The sequence below is a fragment of the Elgaria multicarinata genome, chromosome 11, assembly GCF_023053635.1.
Source record: "Elgaria multicarinata webbii isolate HBS135686 ecotype San Diego chromosome 11, rElgMul1.1.pri, whole genome shotgun sequence".
Lineage (NCBI taxonomy): Eukaryota > Metazoa > Chordata > Lepidosauria > Squamata > Anguidae > Elgaria > Elgaria multicarinata.
Window position 1 is genome coordinate 47920050 of NC_086181.1, and position 18739 is coordinate 47938788.

Here is an 18739-nt window from a genome sequence, read left to right on the forward strand (position 1 = left end):
CCTCCGCCCCAAAAGACTGAAACGTTGGTGCCGGCTGACCTGCTTGGGGAGGGGATTCCTAACTTGGGGTACCATCAAGGCCCTCCGCCAAATGTTACAGCCCCTCAGCCAGCGTGACTCTAGTACAGGATTGTATCCTGAACATCGTGGTTCATCATTATAAACTTTTATCAATCCTAGGTAGCCTTTCTTATACATGGGAAAGATTCACTGGATGCCTTGGTTGTTAACCTGGGACCCTGGGGTCTGCCTAAATCAGCCCTCCCTAATCTAGTGACCTCCACAGGTGTCGGACTACAACTCCCATCATCCCTAGCCAATGGCCATGCTGGCTGGGAATAATAGGAGTTGAGAGTGGAACCCATCTGGAGGGGAAGGCTGGCCTAAAGCCTTAAAATTAAAATAAACAAAACAAAAAGAAATTGAAGCAACTCTGTTATGGGGCCACTGTACTCCCTATGGAACTGAATTGACAGGTGGTCAGTGGGGAACATTATTTGACAATATTTGAACGACTGGCGCTGGGCTAAGCCCGCCGCGAGGCCTTTGCACGGATGCTGACACGTGTCCGGAGACCTTCTTCCTCGGATTCTTTCTGTTCCGTCCCCAGAGGAAGCAGACTTTTCCCGGGGCGCTGGGCGAGAGCCGGATCCCCTTCCGCGCATCGCACTGCGCTTGGCTGGCGGGATCGCCTTTGACGCAGGGCGCACTCCAGCGTGGGTGGTGGTGGTAGGGCCGTTCGCGTGGTCGTCGGCGAGACCCTTCCTCTTCTCCAGTCTTCCCCCGCCCCCCCCACCAGTTTCCCCCTCCCCCCCACGCACAAAGGGGGGAGCGTTGCCCTTTTAAGAGCTCCCCACCTCCCAGGGAGGGGCCAGGAAACTTTTCCCGTCTCGCGACATTCCCCCGCCCGTCCTTTCCCTCGTGCTCCTCCCCGCTTTCCCTTTGCCCTGCCCGGCGGGCGCCGGCAACTGCGGCGGAGGCTGCTGCTCCCCCCTCGCCACTCTCGCGGGCCGGGGAGGTCGACCCCGACCCCGACCCCGCGCCCTGCCCCCGACCCCCCCCCCCCGCTCACCGGCTCGCCCCAAGAGTCGCCCCCATGATTCAGCACCACCAGCAGCAGCAGCAGCCGCAGCCCTAAAGGGGAGAAAGGTTCGGGGGCGGAGAGAGAAGGCGACGTTTGGCATTCCAGCGCGCGCCGGGGACGGACGGTGCGCCTTGGAGGGGCCCCGGCCCACGGAGGTGAGCGCTCTGGCGAGCGGGGCGAGGCGAGGCGAGCCGGGCACAGGGGCGGCCGGGCAGCGCCTCGCTCTGGAATGCCGGGGGAGGTCGGGGCGGCGGCGGCGGCGGCGGCGGCGGGAGCCCCGGCAACTCAGGAAGCCCCCCTGCTGCCGCCGCCGCCGCCGCCGCTAGCCCAGCCCAGCCCAGCCCCGCTCGGTGCGCTTGGACAGCGGCGCGCGCGCGCGCGCAGAGGGAGAGTTTGGGGCAGCACTGCAGCACCCTATAGACAAGCCGGGATGGTGGCAGAAAGCTCCCCCGGGGAGTAGGGGTCGGGCGGACGGGCCTTGCGCTCTTCAGCTGAAGTTTTCAGGGACAGCACTGGCGAGGGAGGGAGCGGGGGATTTGGCTCCCCCATTCCGCTCTTTTAAGAGTGGGTGTGGGTGTGGGTGTCTTTCTCTAGTGTAAGAGAGAAACCAGAGCCAGGTCAAGCTGTGTAGCAAATGGCGCGTTGTTTCTCGGGGGTTCGGCGGATGACTTTGGCCCATGCTTGGCTAATCCGGACTAAGTGCTAAAGTTCGGGTCCTCGTCTTTCCTACTCTCCCCGCATGTGAGCTGGCTCGCTTGCTTAAGTTGCCTGCTTTGGCACACCCTGGGACTACATCATATAAGAACAACAAAGGACTTTGTGATACCTGAAAGGCTAACAGATTTATTCTGGCAGAAGGTTTTGTGAACTAGTAGAGCTTGCTTGCTTTCAGAATGAAGTGAAGTGTTCTCTCCAGCTGGTAGACAGACGATGTAGGCCCTGTGTCTGTGTCTGTGTGTGTTGATCTTTTGATGGGGGCAGGTGGGTAAATGTCTGTGCCTTGTCATAGGAGGCTGGCCTTTAAGGGCCCTTGGGCCTGTGCTTCTAAGATCACCCTCCCACAAATGTATGAGAAGGTTTCATGAATTCTACAAAAGACTGATGTCTCCCCAGTAATTCCCAGAAATATCCTAAATGTCAAAAGGCCACATCTAACCCCTGCATCTGGTGCTGCCCCCCCCCCACTTAAAAATCCACAGTAGCATGATTCTGGGGTTTACTGAAGTTGGTGGAAACAAATGTGGGGAGGGGGAGTCTGAGGGGTCTGTTGATGGCTCTAGGTCAGCCTTCCTCAACCTGGGGTGCTCCTGGCTGGGGCATTCTGGGAGATGCAGTCCAACACATCTGGAGCGCCCCAGGTTGAGGAAGGCTGCTCTAGGTTATCACTGAGCAACTGAGAAGGGTAGTTGGAGCGGGGACAGGGAGCATAAAGGAGAGATCCCTTGTTGTCAGGAGTTATTTTTAGGAGAGTGACCTCTCCTTCATGCGTGATGTGATGAATACACAAAAACATTTCCATGCTGGGGGTGCAGAGGGGAGGTTGTTTGGACCTTTAATTCTGTGCCAGACTTGCGTCTTGAAGGACATGCTGTTACGTTCTCCACCTGGGAATACAAAATGGATAAAATTATACCTCTCCTTTGGCTTAGCCTAGATGGACGAAGGCGTGTGCAGACTTCTTTGAGTCACACTGAATTCTTCTTCATCATCAGGTAATACACACAGCAGAGGTGGCAAGCAACTGAAAACATTTCCGTGGCTGAGCGTGGATGGTTTCCAAACACCTTGTTATCAAGGTAATGGAAGCTGCCGTGCCTGGTAGGTTTCTGCCTGGTGCTGCGGAAGGTTTATGGATTTGCTCTGAACAAAGAAGGTGTCGGTTGCAAGTGATAGTCAGGGTTTTCCTTTCTCCACGGTGAGTGCTAAAAGCCGGGGTGCTGTCTTACTATTCTCACAAAGTATATTTTTGTTTTAAAAAAGAAGAAGTTATAGGCAGGTGGCTAGGCTTCGGGGGCGGGGGGCTCTGTTCAGAGATGGCCCTTTCCTCGGAAACTCAAACCCTGCTGGAGAGTAATTGCTTCAGAGGCTCTCCAGTTGAGATTCAGGCCATGGGGCTGGTTAACTCCCTGTCAGTTGCCATTTGGAAGAAAGGTGAGAGGACCAACAGGGGAAATAGAAGATTGCTAAATTCTAGGGAAACTGACATTCTCCTGAATGTTTCTGTATCTATCAAAGATCACGTGGAGCCGTTTTGTTTCGTCTGAATGATCCTGTGAGATCTGTTCTCCTGCCTCATTTGTGGTATGTTGGACCTGGGAAGGTTTCCCCCACCTCTCTTGTGTGATCTTGGTTCTCTCTCCACCCTCACTCTATGGGTCTGTGGCGACTAAGAACAGGATATGAGATTGTGTGAGATTTTTCCTTCCTCAAGCTTTTAAAAATTTTATTTCTATGGATGGTGACCCTAAGTTGCTGTTGTGTCTTTGGGCTCCCCCTGCGTCATAAGGCTTGGCTTACTTGCTTGAGCTGTCTGCAGCTCCTTGCTCTCCGTGAGCAGCCTGTGCTGGGCATACGAGCTTTTACTTGTTGCCCATGCTGTTGTCTGTGAGGTTGAGGAGTGAGGAGAACGACGGGCCCTCACTGGACTCTGTGACCCTTGGCTTGGACCCTGTGTGTGATTCTGTTGAGGAGGGGGTGGCAGCGCCCATCTCATGCCTGCTGTGATACCTGGGTCAAGTCCACACATTCTGTGTGCTGCTTATTGCAGCTTTTAACTAGTCTGGAGTGCTGCTCTCCCCCCCCCCCCCGGCCCCTCCTGCCTCCCACGGTCAGTGCACTTTCGGCATGAGATCACTCAGACCCTTCATTTCTTCAGGTTCCCCCATTTGCAACTGTCACCAACCCTGTTTTTCTGGCGAACGTTCCCCTCGGCCTGTTTAAGCAGAAGCCCTCCTGATCCCTCCCCTCATGACTGCGCTTTGAGGTCCAGCGGCTGATCAGATGTCTCCCGCGTTGCCAGAAGGCCTCTAGACAGACCAAGCCGTCATGCCGCAGCACAAAACTCTGCTGAAGTGGCTGAATGTAGGAACTTGCCTGCTTTGCCACGCTGCTGTTTAGGTGCCCTGCAAAAGCAACAACAAAAAGTTCTTCCACCTCTCTCTCTCTCTCTCTCTCTCTCTCTCTCTCTCTCTCTCTCTCTCTCTCTCTCTGTATCTTCTTTTCCCAGCCGGTTCTGCAATTTAAGAATCTGGTTCTTTAAGAGTGACAACTCTGGGGTTGTTCCATGCCTGCCTACAGTTTGACTTGCCAATATTGGGCTATAGTTCGTGGGGGCAGAGGGCACTTCGCTCGTTCTGCTGCTGGGCTGCAAGAGGGAAGGTGTCTGCCTGCCTGCCTGCCTGCCTGCGCGTGCAGCGTAGTTCTTCGGTTCAAGGTGTGAATGGAGCCCTCCTCCTCTGGTTAGTTTTCCTCTTCAACAAACAGCAACGTTAAGAAAACACAGACGTTGGTTTTTGAAGGGTTGACTACTTCAGTTTTTAGATTAATGTAACATTCTTTTTTAAAACTAGGCAATTTCAACCATAGCAGGCACAGAAACAAAATATTCCCAAATGGGGTCGCTTTTCTGGCCTGCAGCTAGGCATTTCCCTTCTACAGTGAAGGATACATGCAGCAGAAGTGATTTTTTTGTAAACCGCCCAGAGAGCTTCGGCTATTGGGCGGTATAAAAATGCGATAAATAAATAAAAATGTTTCCTCAGGAGACTTCATGAATATGTTCTGTTCACTTTGGGTTTCACTTTTTATTCCCCTCCCCTATCCGCTCGTATTTATATCCACACACCTCCTCCTTGTTCAAATCTACGTCATCTCCCCAAATTCTTTATCGTTGCTGAGAGTTTGCAGAGAGGCCGGCCGGCCGGCCAGCCGTGCATTTCTGTACACCACCTGCAGTGCAGAATAGGATTGATCAGATTTATCTCCCATCTCCGTAAACTGCTATCAACCTATTCATAGAATGTAATTAGAAGAGGTATAATTAGTATTCATGATGATATCATTGACCTAGGCTCTCTTTTTACTGTGTTAAGAAAATTTTGAAATGTGATTTAAAATTAAAAAATCTGATTTAAGTTTGATTTTTTTAAAAAATAATTGATTTTTATCAGTCCTGGTGGGAAAAACCTATTTTCCATTCTCTTGTCCAGACCGTGGACAAATTTATACATGTCTCACATATCGTCGTCACCTTTTCCTAAGTTAATGATCCCCAAAGACTATTACTTTTCCTCATTGGGGTGCTGGGGTGCTCCAGCCCTTTGAACATTTTGGTTGCCCCTTTCTGTACCTTCTCGAACTCTACAATATGTTTTTTGAGCTTGTGCTCAGAATTTTACCAAGGAAAACATAACTTGTGAATCTCCACAAGTTTCTTGGCTTTTTGGAAGGCTTTCAGACATACTTTTTCCCTTTTTCCTTTTTTTGTGCTCTCTGTCATAAATCCTGGGCGTGCCCTTTTATGCACACACACACTGTGAACATGACAGCAGCCCGGTGTTCCTGTCGTGGGTTCTTGTTCCAGCCTCCTTCTCGATGGAGCTGGTTCTTCTCCTTTCTGCTTGCTGACCCTGCTGACAGGGCTTCTGCTTGGGTTTATTTTTCATTTTCAGCTTGATAAACCTTTCTTGTTTGTTCTTGCTTTTCTCCTTTGCTCCATCAAACTGCGATAAATCGTGGGTGTGTTCCCTCTACTTTCGTGGTTTATCCACAGCAGCTTTTGGCACCATTTCCTTCCTATAACCAGAAGTGATGGTCAGTAAAATTGCACAGGGGACTTGGCACCGAATGGGTTTCCCCCACATCTTGGCAATCAATTAAGCATCAACTGATGGTTTAAATCCAGGCCTGGGTCTGTTTGTTTTGTGCTCCTTCGGTAGCTGCTTGAACCTTGCCGTGTTCATTGTGATCATTCTGAGGCAGATGCATGGTGGTAGATTTCAGGTGGCCTCTTAAATACCCTCGTCCTGAGTGGTTTAGGGCTTTATAAACAAGAACCAAAGCCTTAAACCTGGGCTGGTGGCACGTGGGCAGCCAGAGCAGTTCCCTCAGCGTAGGTCTGTATTTTGGTGCTAAGCTGCTGCTGTTGCCAACCTGGCCAGCTTCCAGACCAGCCGTAAGGGCCGCCCCACATAAAGCACTTTGCAGCAATCAGGTTTTAGGCTACCAATGCAGCGACCGTAGTGGTCAAGCTCTCCCTGTCCAGGAATGGCCGAAGCTGTCTTATCGCTCCAAGCTACCAAAAATCCCTGGGACTCCAGTGACAGTGTTGAGGAGCAGCCCCAGACCATGCACCTGGTCCGTTGCTGTTGTATACATTTAAGCTTTAAATAGAATTGTTGCCGGTGGTAGCGTTTGCATTTTGTAGTCCTCTGGTTCCTACTCTTTTACAGCCCCCCCTCTACGCTCGTGCGTGTGTGTGTCCCCCCAACTGGGGATGATGCTTCATGCATCAGGTGGAGTCATGCTCTAGTCCGCAACAGCTTCTGCCACATTAAATCTGTTAGACTTTCAGGTGCCAGAAGGAAGGCTCTCTGTGGCGTTTGCTGATCGCTCAGCATTCTTTTGAGAGCGTAGCTGCTGCCCTTGCTTACTTCCTGCTCTACTTTTCTCAGCTGAAGCGTGTTTTAAAGACTGGATGATATTTCAGGTTCCTTCGCGCCAGGAATAAATTCTTATTAGAAGTCCTTGTATCTGGGATGAAGGTGGTCATGATGCTGTTGCCTTATGGTGCCTCTAGAGAGGAAAAGAGGAGGCATCGTCTGGTTGCCCTCCAAGCAGCCTCTTCTCTTCTTACCCCCCCCCACACCCCTTACAGTCACTCTGTCCTCCCTAATAACCATTGGAGCAGTGTGATGAGCTTATTTCAGTGTCAACTTGTGCCCCAAGGCTGCTGTGCCTTATGTCTGGCTCCCAAGCACAAATTCCTGCTGTATTCTGAATCACTTGTGCGCCCCCCCCCTCCATCCATAAGACTCTTCTGTGTTGCAAATCAGTCACTGCCACCCCAACTTTCCATCGAGTTGCCCAAGTTGCCGCTGGGGAATTGCACCTTCCCCAAACCGAGTTATGACTTGCCCAGATTCTTCTGTGCAGGCACTTTTGCCCCTCCCTTGCCAAAGAGCCTGATCATAACGATCTGTCTGGATCAAAGTTATGGATAGTTTTATAGGTATTTACAGCACTGTAATTTTGTTGGGGTGGCTCCTTAGAGACAGAGAGAGACAGAGAGAGAGAGACAGAGAGACAGAGACAGAGAGAGAGAGACTCAAGAATTGCTTTGGATTTACCATCACACATCCACTTTTTTGGGAGTGCTTTACAGTTGTTTGGAGATTATCCCCTGCCCTCATTTGTTGCAGGGTGGGAGGGCAGGAGGAGAAAGAGGGTGGATGCTTCAGTTGTGCTTTTTATTCAGGGTGTGTGTCTGTTTCCTACCAGCTGTATGATTATGGTAATTAACACTACTTGATGGTCGAGAAGCCGTAATTAAAGGCTTATGGCCATTGCCTCCCCTGCTGAGTTGCACGGGTGGGGGTGGCGCCTCCACACTCTGGGTGCCACAGGAAGGACTGAATTGACAGCCAGTTTATAGAACCAGCTGTTTATGTGTATGTGTGTGTGTGTGTTTGTGTGTGTGTGTGTGTGTGTGTGAGAGAGAGAGAGAGAGAGAGAGAGAACTAGCATGGGACATTCAGGTGATGATGGAATGCTGTCAGGTGATGATGGAATGCTGCTTTGTAATGATCAGTGTCAGATCTGTTATCTTTTGCAGAAGCAAATGGATGTTATTTATTTATTATTATTTATTTAGAATATTTATATACCGCTCCCCATTGAAAAATTTTGGAGCGGTGTACAAGGTAAAATGAAAATAAAAACAGAATAAAACAGTTGAAACAAAATTTAAAAAGAAGCAAAAATCAGAAATCCAAGGCTGCATGTTAAAGAAAGACGTTGGTCTAATGAGACAGGCCATCAACTAATGGGACTGTGGTGTAGGGCTAGGTTTAAGTGGGAATTTATCAGATCCTGCCCTGCTAAAACGTGCCCACACACACACACACACACACACACACACACGTAAGAAAGGACTGTTCCCCTCTGAGCAGGTTCACAGTGTGGTTCCTGGCTCAACTGCACAATTCCAAAACAAGTGCTTGAAGAGTGTGTTTTCTGAGCAGGTCTTAGCCCCAGCACCCTTCTGGAAGCGAACCTCCACACCTGTAGTATCTTTTTTGTTAGTTAAGTGATGTATGCTTTCAGATGAGCAAATGGGTGGAGTGGTGCTACTCTTAAAGAGGTTTATTTTTTTATTGCGTTTCTATGCCGTCCAACAGCCGAAGCTCTCTGGGCGTTTCACAAACATTAAAACCAGAGCGTACAGCACAAAACAATATAAAATAAAACTATAATATAAAAGTACTACCAAAATAAAACCAAGCAGCAATGCAAAGATTTGAAACACAGATTTGAAACAGCAGACCTAAAAGACTGTACAAGCTGAAGCTTTGTACTTGCAGAAGCATTCCTTGGAGGGCAAGGAGCTTGCACGGTGGGAAGGGCTCTGTGGCAGCAGTGTTGTGCCTTCCTCTCTGTGTAACGGTGAGAGCTTGATGTGGCCACATATAAGCCTTCTGCTTTCATAGAATCATAGAATAGCAGAGTTGGAAGGGGCCTACAAGGCCATCGAGTCCAACCCCCTGCTCCATGCAGGAATCCACCCTAAAGCATCCCTGACAGATGGTTGTCCAGCTGCCTCTTGAAGGCCTCTAGTGTGGGAGAGCCCACAACCTCCCTAGGTCACTGGTTCCATTGTCGTACTGCTCTAACAGTCAGGAAGTTTTTTCCTGAAGTCCAGCTGGAATCTGGCTTCCTTTAACTTGAGCCCGTTATTCTGTGTCCTGCACTCTGGGAGGATCGAGAAGAGATCCTGGCCCTCCTCTGTGTGACAACCTTTTCAGTATTTGAAGAGTTCTTTGAAGAGTACTTTGTCCCTGGCACCTTTCGCCTCATCATTCTCCTTGGAGCAGCTCCCATTTAGTGCCAGCTCAGCTTCTGCCCCCAAGAGGCTACATCTGTTAAGATGGTCAAGTGAAGGAGAGGTCAGGAGAGGATCTCCTAAGGGGAGCCTGTGGGGGTTCTGGAAAAAGTCTAAGGACCACGAGTGCAAGATTTATTCTACCAGCATTATCCTTCCTCCCCAAACATCCTCCCCTTTTGCAGAGGTGTCTGGATTTCCGCACTCCCTCTGCTCTGGACCAATCCAGACAGGAGAGATGGGTTCACCTCTTCCACAAGGTTTTGTCAAGCCTTGCACAAAGTGGAGGGCTCTGTCTCTGTGCCTCCTCCCTCCCTGGCACCCATGGAGATGCCGCCGCCTTTATTTTAGCTTGGCCACAACTGGCCAAGTGGCTCAGAGTAAGAAACTTGCCCTTCTTCGCTTTCTGCAAGTTCTAGTGTGCTTTTGAAAGGGGCTCTGCCAAGCCAGAGTGACTGTGTCTCTTTCTCCCTCCTCCTCCTCCCCCCCAGCCCGAGTGGTTCTGCAGCCAGAAGGGGCCAGGGGTGGCAGTGGATGGGAAGAGGAAGGAGGGCGTGTAACAGGAGTACGGCTCAGAGAACAGAGCTGAAACAGCAAATGTTTTAAACATACAACCCTCCGCCGCCACGCCATGAAAACCTCTGCTGCTCATGGAATCAGAAGTGGGTGAGGGGGAGGTTTCAGTCCTGCACGGAAGTGTGAGGAGGCCTCTGAAACGTCCTCTTGTGCTTTATGCACAGAGTCTGAGAACACCACTGGCTCAAAGGAAGGAACACTGGGTGTGTGTGTGTGTGTGTGTGTGCATTTTCCAATTGAGGGAAAGCTTCAGGCAGGTGGGCACAGTAATCGGAAGAACCGCTGTTGAATAACAAGGAGGGTTTTCCGGACGGGAGTTTGCAGGCTTGGAGGGACGTGGAGAGGGGTCCATTTAAAGCCAGCCAAGCCGCGTCGTCGTCTTCCTCCCTGGGTCCCCTCTTTGTCGCCCCGTTGCCTGCTGGGGTTGTGTTTCAGGGAAGCAGCCTTTCCCTTAGGTGCTACGCTGAGGCAAAGTTCTGTGAGGTGCAGGGTGGGAGATGAAATAAACACCAAGCGTTTAAAAACCACATATAGTCTCGTCGCACCTTGAAGACTTAACAGATTTATTCTTGCATAAGCTTCCGTAGACACTATCTGCTTCATCAGATGCAACCAGCCATTTAAACATTAGAGGCTGAGGCATTCAGAAAAAGCCTCCAGCTCGTTCGTAGAATAGTTTAGACTGATGCTGGTGTGTTTTGGCAATGTGCTCCAGCTGGAAGTCTGGGCCTAGCCAAGGAAGGTTTAGTTTTCTTTACCTGTAGCTCTTTTGGAGAGCGCGCTGCTTAAAATCATGGCTGGCCTCGCCAGCCTTTGTTTGATGGAGGTCAAATTCCACACCAGGAGAGGGACATCACGCCCACCCCCACCCCCACCATCCTGCCTTCAAAGCACACATCCTGCTGTCCTGTCTGTGTTTCTGGTGTAAATGGGCGCAGCTGTGGAAATATGAACAGCTGGTTGAGGCGGGGCTAAATTCCCTTTGGTTTCCACAGGCAGGAGTTGGCAAACTCCTGGCTGTGGGAAGCATAGTGCAACTCAGCCTTCCCCAACCTGGCTGGGGGATGCTGGGAGTTGTAGTCCAACAAATCTGGAGGGCTCCAGGCTCAGGAAGGCTGGTGTCGCTGGTTCCAATCTTCTACCTCGTAATGTCGGAAGAGCGACAGTTTGCAAAATTAAACGGAAATGTAAAAGTTCTCTCTTTATTCTTATTAAAAACATGTCTTGGCCCGGGCTGTAGCTAATAGATACTTTCCTTAACAAACAATCAGCATGCTGTTCACTGTTTCAGGCCTTACTGCTATATCATTATTAAAAAGGTGATGACATACAATAAAACAAAGTTTGGTTGGATAAAAAAGCCCAAACTGTAAACAGTTCCTTAGAAAACATATGTGCAAACAACTGTTATTTCCGAATTCTTCGAAACGACCTGTAATAAATATTGCATTAAACAAACAAAACAGCTGAACACAGCAGGGTGCGGAATCTTCAACCTCCATCTTGAGGTCCAATGAGAGCAGGTGGAGAAAAATTGGAATGTGGGCCCCCAAAATATGAGAGAGAGACGCGAAAGGGGGTGGGGAGGGGAGCGGGTAGGAGCTGCCTGAAGTGGGGAGGGAAACTCCCCAGAAAAAGAGAGAATTGTTATTTCTTTATACTGATATTATTATTATTATTATTATTATTATTATTATTATTATTATTATTATTATTTCTCTTTCTCGTTCATGGTGGTTTTTCTAGACGGACGTGACAGGCATTGCCAAGTCATGCAGATTCAGGAATTTCCTGACAATTGAGCATGTTTTAAGTATGACTGCTTTCTGGATGTTGGTGTAGATGCATTTTGGTAGGCCCAGTTTCTGAAGGTTTTCTGTATAGTTTTTTGATGTGATGCCAGTAACTGATATTATTATTATTATTATTATTATTATTATTATCATCATCATCATCATCATCATCGTTATTATGTTGTACTGCGTACAGAACTCTGTACAGAAATGTGTACAGTTCTGGTCACTACATCTAAAAAGGATATTGGAGAGTTAGAAAAAGTGCAGGAAAGGGCAACTAAAATGATCAAGGGCCTGGAGCATCTCCCCTAGGACGGAAGGTTACAACATCTGGGACTGATTGGCCTTGAAAAATGGCAATTGAGACATGATTGAGATACAAAAACTACGCCTGGTGTGGAGAAAGTGGAGTGGGAGACATTTTTCTCCCTCTCCCGTAATAATAGAACCCAATCAAGTCGTCTCATGAAGCCAATTAGTGGAAGATTCAGGATTCAAAGGAATCCTTCTTCATCTGGTAGAATTTGCTACCACCAGATGTAGTGATGGCCATCAATTTGGACGGCGTTAAAAGGGGGTTAGACAAATTCATGGAGGAGAAGGCTATTCATGGCTACTAGTCCTGATGGAGATATGCTGCCCCCAGTATCAGAGGCAGTGTGCCCATGAACACCAGTTGCTGGGGAACGTGAGCGGGAGGATGCTTGAGCACTCGTGTCCTGCTTGTGGGATCCCCGTTGATGCACGTGGCTAGCCACTGTGTGGGCAGAGTGCTGGAGTAGAGGAAGCCGTGTTCTGATCCAGCATCAGGGCTCTCCTTATGTTGAAATACTAGTTAGACCTTTTCCTTTCCCAATGGGACGAGGTAGCACTGCCAGAAGCTATCCTGAAAACGTGGTGGGTGATCTTGGCCTGTCTAAGCCTCCCCTGAAACTCTGTAAGAGGAAGGGTGTTCACTCATGCACAGCGCATAGCTTTTATGAATGTGGCAACTGTGTTGGCTAGCACCAGGAGCTGTACAGTGTTGTTTTCCCCCCCTTTAGTCAAGGCCTGTGGACCCAGATGAACTAGTTGGGCTGGGCTTAGCCGTGTGCTATGGCTGGGAGGAGCCCTCAAAACAGGAAGGATCTCTTTGTTGGGATTCCAGTGCACTTATTCACTTATGTAGTTCTGACACACACACACACCCTTCAGGAATGCCAGTTCCTTGGCTGGCTGCCCTGTTGGCTGAACGCATGCAAACTTGAGGGTCTGCAGTGCAAAAAACATACCACCACCCCAATTCAGCTCATTTTCATCGCAGCCAAATTAATATAGTAAAAAAATGCATGCAGAAACTGCTTCATTTTCAAAAAGAGCATTGTTTATAACTAAACGGTGCCGTATGCAGCCATCTTAGTCCAGGGCACTCCAGATTACTTAAATAGGCTGCTCAGAAGTAAATTCCTCAGAGATCACAAGGCCAAGGCAAACAGCAAGTGAATGAGTTGGTTTACCATTATGGGCTGTCAAAAGAGAAATGTCACCTCCTTTTTGCTGAGGGACCGACAGCTTGGGTTTTTTGCAACCCACCAGGTATAAAACACATCAGCATTGTGCTTGGTCCACCAGCAGGTACAAAAACCAGACTGGTGATCTGATGCTGTGAACAGATGAGACAAAACTGAAAATAACCCCTCCAGGAATAAGCCTGATTCTGGAAAACCCTGGACACTTTGTACGCCTAAAAATAAGATACTTGGCGCACAGGAATTTGAAATGCATTCATGTATGGAGAGGGCTCATGCTTAGGGTTTTTAATGACTTCTCCAGACGTGCAGCTGGGGATCATGACCTTCCAGTGCAAAGCACTTTATACTTGACTGTCCCCACAGCAACCCATTTGCAGACAGACCACTGTTCTTCCACTTTTTGACTTGGTTTCATGTCTGTGGAGTGACTGCCCAGTGTCACCTGACACCTCTGCAAAAATGACTACATATGAGTCTTCCCACTTGCTGAGAAATCGTGGTGGCCCCGTGGCTCTTGAGCTCCCTCCCGTGGAAGGCCTCTTTGGCCTCTTCCCTTCTTCCAGATCTTTCTGTAGTGATTGTTCTCCCTGCCCTGCCCGTATTGTTCTATTAAGACTGGCTCCAGGACTGCCAGGTTGTTTTTACACCCAACACTTCAAGGATTGCTCTTTTGACTGTGATTGCACTTTATTTTTTAACATTTGTGGACCGTTTTGGGTACGGTGACCCTATGGAAAGGAGGACAGGGTTCCAACACTTGCATAGAAAAGTAAGTAAGTAAGTAAGTAAAGAGAAGTTTATTTGTGTAGCCAAAGCCATTACAAACATAAATATATATTTATAATCAAATAAAACAAAATAATCAAATATATTACAAATATATAAGATTACATTACAAGACTAAAATCATCCAAAAACATCATTCTATAGACTCTATTCAGTCGCAGCTTAAAACCTGGTCATCATCATTAGAAAACTTCCTCCTTAAAATTGATGCTTTAAAAGGCATAGAAAAGGGAATTTCAGCAGGTGTCCTTTGTATATATGGAGAACCTGGTGAAATTCCTTCTTCATTACAACAGTTAAAGTGCAGGAGCTATACTAGAGTGACCAGCTTTAAAAGAGGGTAGCTTTAACTGTGGTGATGAAGAGGGAATTCCACCAGGTTCGCCATATATACAAAGGACACCTGCTGAAATTCCCTTTTCAGTACAACTCTTAAAGATACAGGAACCCTGTCCTCCTTTTCATATGGTCACCCTAGTTTGGGGGACTTCTTGGTCCAAAAGAAACATTTTTTAAAAAGTTAAATAAATGTGCACAATGCCTTATGGAATCTCCTTCTCTGGCAGTTTTCCCACAAAAAGGTTGGGTAAGTCTAGGGCCCTTTCTACACTGAAGGATTATCCCAGGAAAATGAAGGGGTCATCCCTGCCTGCTCCTGGGATCCCCTGTGTGTCATTTGCATGCACAGGGATGATCCCGGGGGGGGGGGGGGAGGCAGGTGTAGAAATGGCCATAGAGATACCTTAACTTGGGCAGTGGGTAAGGACTAAGTGTGAACCACCCAGAGAGCTTCAGCTATTGGGCAGTAAAGAAATGTAATAAATAAATTAATAAATAAGTGTCTTCTGGGCTCCCTTCTGATGTTATGATTCTGTGAAATAATTCTGATTTGGATGTTGTTTTTGTTTTAATCAAGACAGGCGTCTTCCTGTGTCTTTCGCCCAAACTCTCCTGAGCGCTCCTTCGTGATGCAGGCCTGAACCTCGAGGGTGGGAGGCAGAGGTGGTGTGCCCGGCATTGTTTGTGAGGAGGGGCGGAGGAGCTGTGAGCCCAGTCGCCTCTTGCCGGAGCCTTTGTGCAAGTGTGCATCTGACGTGTTTCATCTCTCTTCCCGCTCTCTCTTCGTTGCTGGGGAACAGCTGTCTTGGCTAAAAATAATCCCCTTTTAGCTGTCATCGGCCATCATGTGAGCAAGAATTCTTATTTGCGCTACCTCTGTGCTGCTCCTTTGATGTCCTTGAGGTCACATTGTAGGAGGAAAAGGCACACGTATCGGAAGGCCGGGGTGGGTGGGGTGGGGTGGGGTGGGGTGGGGTGGGGGGCATGGCTGCAGGGCTGTGGGTTAGCATGAGCCGGGTTGTGTCCGAGAAGGCCCGTAGCAGCCACCCCACCCCACCCCACCCCACCTCACCCCATCCTACCCCGGTAGAGGCGCACATGTTTTGCTTGCTTCCTGGTTCAGTCCCTGGCAGCGTCTCAGAAAGGGGACCTCTTTCTGTCTGGGACCTTAGAGAGTGGCTGCCAGTCAGAGTGGGCTGTCATGGGCTAGACGGACCTGAATGGTCTGATCAACTGTTGCTCCCGAGAGCAGGACGAGAACTAATGGGTGGAAATGGCAGGGAAACGGATTTTGGCGAAACCTTAGGAGAAACTTCCTAACTGAGAGCTCTTCAGCAGCGGAACCGGCTGCCGGTGGAGGTGGTTGAGCAGAGGCTGGATGGCCCTCAGGCAGGGAGGCGGTGGCGGTGCCCTGCTGTGCAGAGCCTGCACTGAACAGGGGGTTGGACTAGGTGATCTCCAACGCCCCTTCCAGCTCTGTGATTCTGTGATTCGATGCAGCTTTGCAGGTTCCCCAAGCCTGGCTGGCTTAGGCCTCCCTCCTCCTCCTCCTCCTCCTCCTCCTCCTCCTCCTCCCAAGCTAGCCTTGGGGCTTACGTGTGCAACGACCTATTGGCAGGCATTGCAACACCAGCAGCAGAGATACCTTTTCATTATATTTTCATCCAGCCTTCTTGCTGGGTATTACAGAGCAGGTTATCTGGTTCCTGCACCCTCCCTTTTTATCCTCCCGACAACCCTGCGAGGGAAGTCAGGTGGCTTTGCTCCAAGGCTTCACCAAAGAGGCTTCCAGTGATATTGCGGGAATACTGGCAGAACCACCCGATCAATTTCTAAGGTTTCCTTAGAGCAAGTGTGGCCAGATGTTCCAGGTGCTTTGGGCTCCAACCCCCTGCATTCTTGACCATGGGCCATGCTGGCAGAGGCTTCTGAAAATTAATGTCTCGGACATCTGGAGAGCGACCTTCTACCCAACCCTGCCTTAGGGGCCAGGCTGAGTTCTGGAACGTAAGTGGTGGCAGGACTACAATTCCCAGCAGAGCTGGCTGAGGGATTCTGGGAGTTGTAGTCCAACGCACCCGGAGGGCATCAGGTTGGGGGAAGCTGCATTGGGCTCTTACACTCGAGTGTCCAGTTTGTCTCCCTTGAGCCAGCCTGTGCCGCCTTCTCCAGGGCCACCCTGTCGAGATCCGTGTGTGACCAGCTCTGCATGCCCAGTGGGGCTTTGGACTCGCCCTGTGCTGTATGGGGCACAGCACTCTGGAGTTTCAGAAACTGGCATTTTGTGAACAGGGTCTTGTTAAAAGGCAAATGGGTCCGGCTGGTTGAAATTGTGAGGTGCACTTAGAGGCGCCCTCAGGATCCTGGCTCCTCTCTCTGTGTGGAGGGACGCTTTCTTGGCTAGGGGGACCTTATGAAAAGGAGGACAGGGCTCCTGTATCTTTAACAGTTGTATTGAAAAGGGAATTTCAGCAGGTGTCCTTTGTATATATGGGGAAGGAAAAGGAAAGGAACCTCTCGTGCATGCACTTGAGTCATTACTGACTCCTAGAGGGACGCCTGCTTTCGCTGACGTTTTCTTGGCAGACTTTGTAGCGGGGTGGTTTGCCATGGCCTTCCCCAGTCATGGCTACCTAGGTACCAGCTGGGTACTCATTTTACCGACCTCGGAAGGATGGAAGGCTGAGTCGACCTGAGCCGGCTGCCTGAGAACCAGCTTCCTCTGGGATCGAACTCAGGCTGTGGGGCGAGTTTTGGCTGCAGAAACTGCCGCTTACCGCTGTGCCACACGAGGCTCTATATATGGGGAACTGGTGAAATTCCCTCTTCATCACCACAGTTAAAGCTGCAGGAGCCCTGCCCTCTTTTAAATCTGGTCACTCTAGTTTAACTCCTGCAGCTTTAACTGTGGTGATGAAGAGGGGGCTTCAGCAGGTTCTGCATATATACAAATGACACCTGCTGAAATTCCCTTTTCTATGCAGCTGTTAAAGATACAGGAGCCCGGTCCTCCTTTCCATAGGGTCAGCCTATTCTTGGCCTAACTTTCACTCTGGTCTGCTAAATAGGCAGCAGCAGCAGCAGCAGGTGTGGTGGGTGAGGCTATTCATCATAGTTCGGAGAATTGTCTTCTGGAGAGGGGTGTGTGTCTCATTTTTGCTTCAGGGAGTGATTATGGAGGCACAAAGGAGTGAAATATGCTTGGCCAGCATTCAACACCTTCCTTGGGATTAAGAAGCCCCTGGGGAAAGGGCTGCATTGTTTCCGCCTATTCGTTAAAAGCATCCCCTGAGCACGAACATGCCCCTGGCCACTGTGTGGTTCACCCGGCACCCCTTGGAGCAGCATCTCAGAGGAGCCCTTGAAGATGCACAGGCAGCAAAGGGGGAAGGGGGTGGTTTGAGGCTTGGGGGGCGTTCTGCCCCCTCCCACGCAACTTCCAGATTCTGAAAGCAGGTAAAGCCTCAGTTTCTGTAACTAGAGACATTCACGTTCAGTGGATTTGCTTGCACTGTGTTCTCATTTGTGCTTTTCAAGCAGTTTGGTGGTAATGCGCCTCTGTGCTTTCCATGCATGAGATCCATCCCGGGTTCAATTCCTGGCATTTCCAGCCATTGGGAATCGGGGGAAGGGCCTCGGTCCGGCTGCGACGGCGGAAAGCCATTGGCAGGGAGACGTGGACTAACCCTGACCAGGTAGAAGGCAGCTTCTCAGGCTCTGATGCTGCAGAAGCAGGTGCACTGCCTGTACAGGCACGTGGGCTTCTCATTGCCATGACCTGAAGGTCCCTCTAGCCACTCGGTCGGGACTGTGGAAAGACACACCTTGGTCCAGCTACGTCTCCACTGCTTAACCCACCTAGAGGATGTGCCTTAGCAGGCGTTGGGAACTGGGGCTGCCTGTGTCGTTGCACTGGCTTATAAGGTCAGATAGAAGAGCAAAGGCAGTGATGAGCATCCGTGGGAAAAGACCGGTCGGGCCCAGTGGACTCTGTATTTCAAGGGGGAAATCTGTCACCTTAGACACAACTTTATACATTTGCTGATTGGTCATACTTAGAATCATAGAATCATAGAAGTGTAGAGTTGGAAGGGGCCTACAAGGCCATCCAGTCCAACCCCCTGCTCAGTGCAGGAATCCACCCTAAAGCATCCCTGACAGGTGGTTGTCCAGCTGCCTCTTGAAGGCCTCTAGTGTGGGAGGGCCCACCACCTCCCTAGGGAACTGGTTCCATTGTCGTACTGCTCTAACAGTCAGGAAGTTTTTCCTGATGTCCAGCTGGAATCTGGCTTCCTGTAACTTGAGCCCGTTATTCCGCGTCCTGCACTGTGGGAGGATCGAGAAGAGATCCTGGCCCTCCTCTGCTTGACAACCTTTTAAGTATTTGAAGAGTGCTATCATGTCTCCCCTCAATCTTCTCTTCTCCAGGCTAAACAGGCTCCGTTCTTTCAGTCTGTCTTCATAGGGCTTTGTTTCCAGACCCCTGATCATCCTGATTGCCCGCCTCTGAACACGCTCCAGCTTGTCTGCGTCCTTCTTGAATTGTGGA

General features: G+C 49.8%; 2 protein-coding genes across 3 annotated transcripts in view; one reads left to right on the plus strand and one right to left on the minus strand.

The window, feature by feature from the left end:
• INCA1 (inhibitor of CDK, cyclin A1 interacting protein 1) overlaps positions 1-18739 on the minus strand; it is a 222711-nt gene that overhangs the window by 28204 nt on the left and 175768 nt on the right. The gene's annotated exons all lie outside the window — the stretch shown is intronic.
• The window catches only part of KIF1C (kinesin family member 1C), a 43463-nt gene continuing 27372 nt past the window's right edge, over positions 2649-18739 (plus strand). The window contains exon 1 of one of the 2 annotated variants that reach the window (XM_063137532.1): positions 2649-2796. The gene's annotated coding sequence lies outside the window, so the exon portion shown is untranslated. Of the gene's footprint in view, positions 2797-2926; positions 2958-18739 lie in introns of those variants that run through there. The other variant, XM_063137533.1, reaches the window with a different exon arrangement.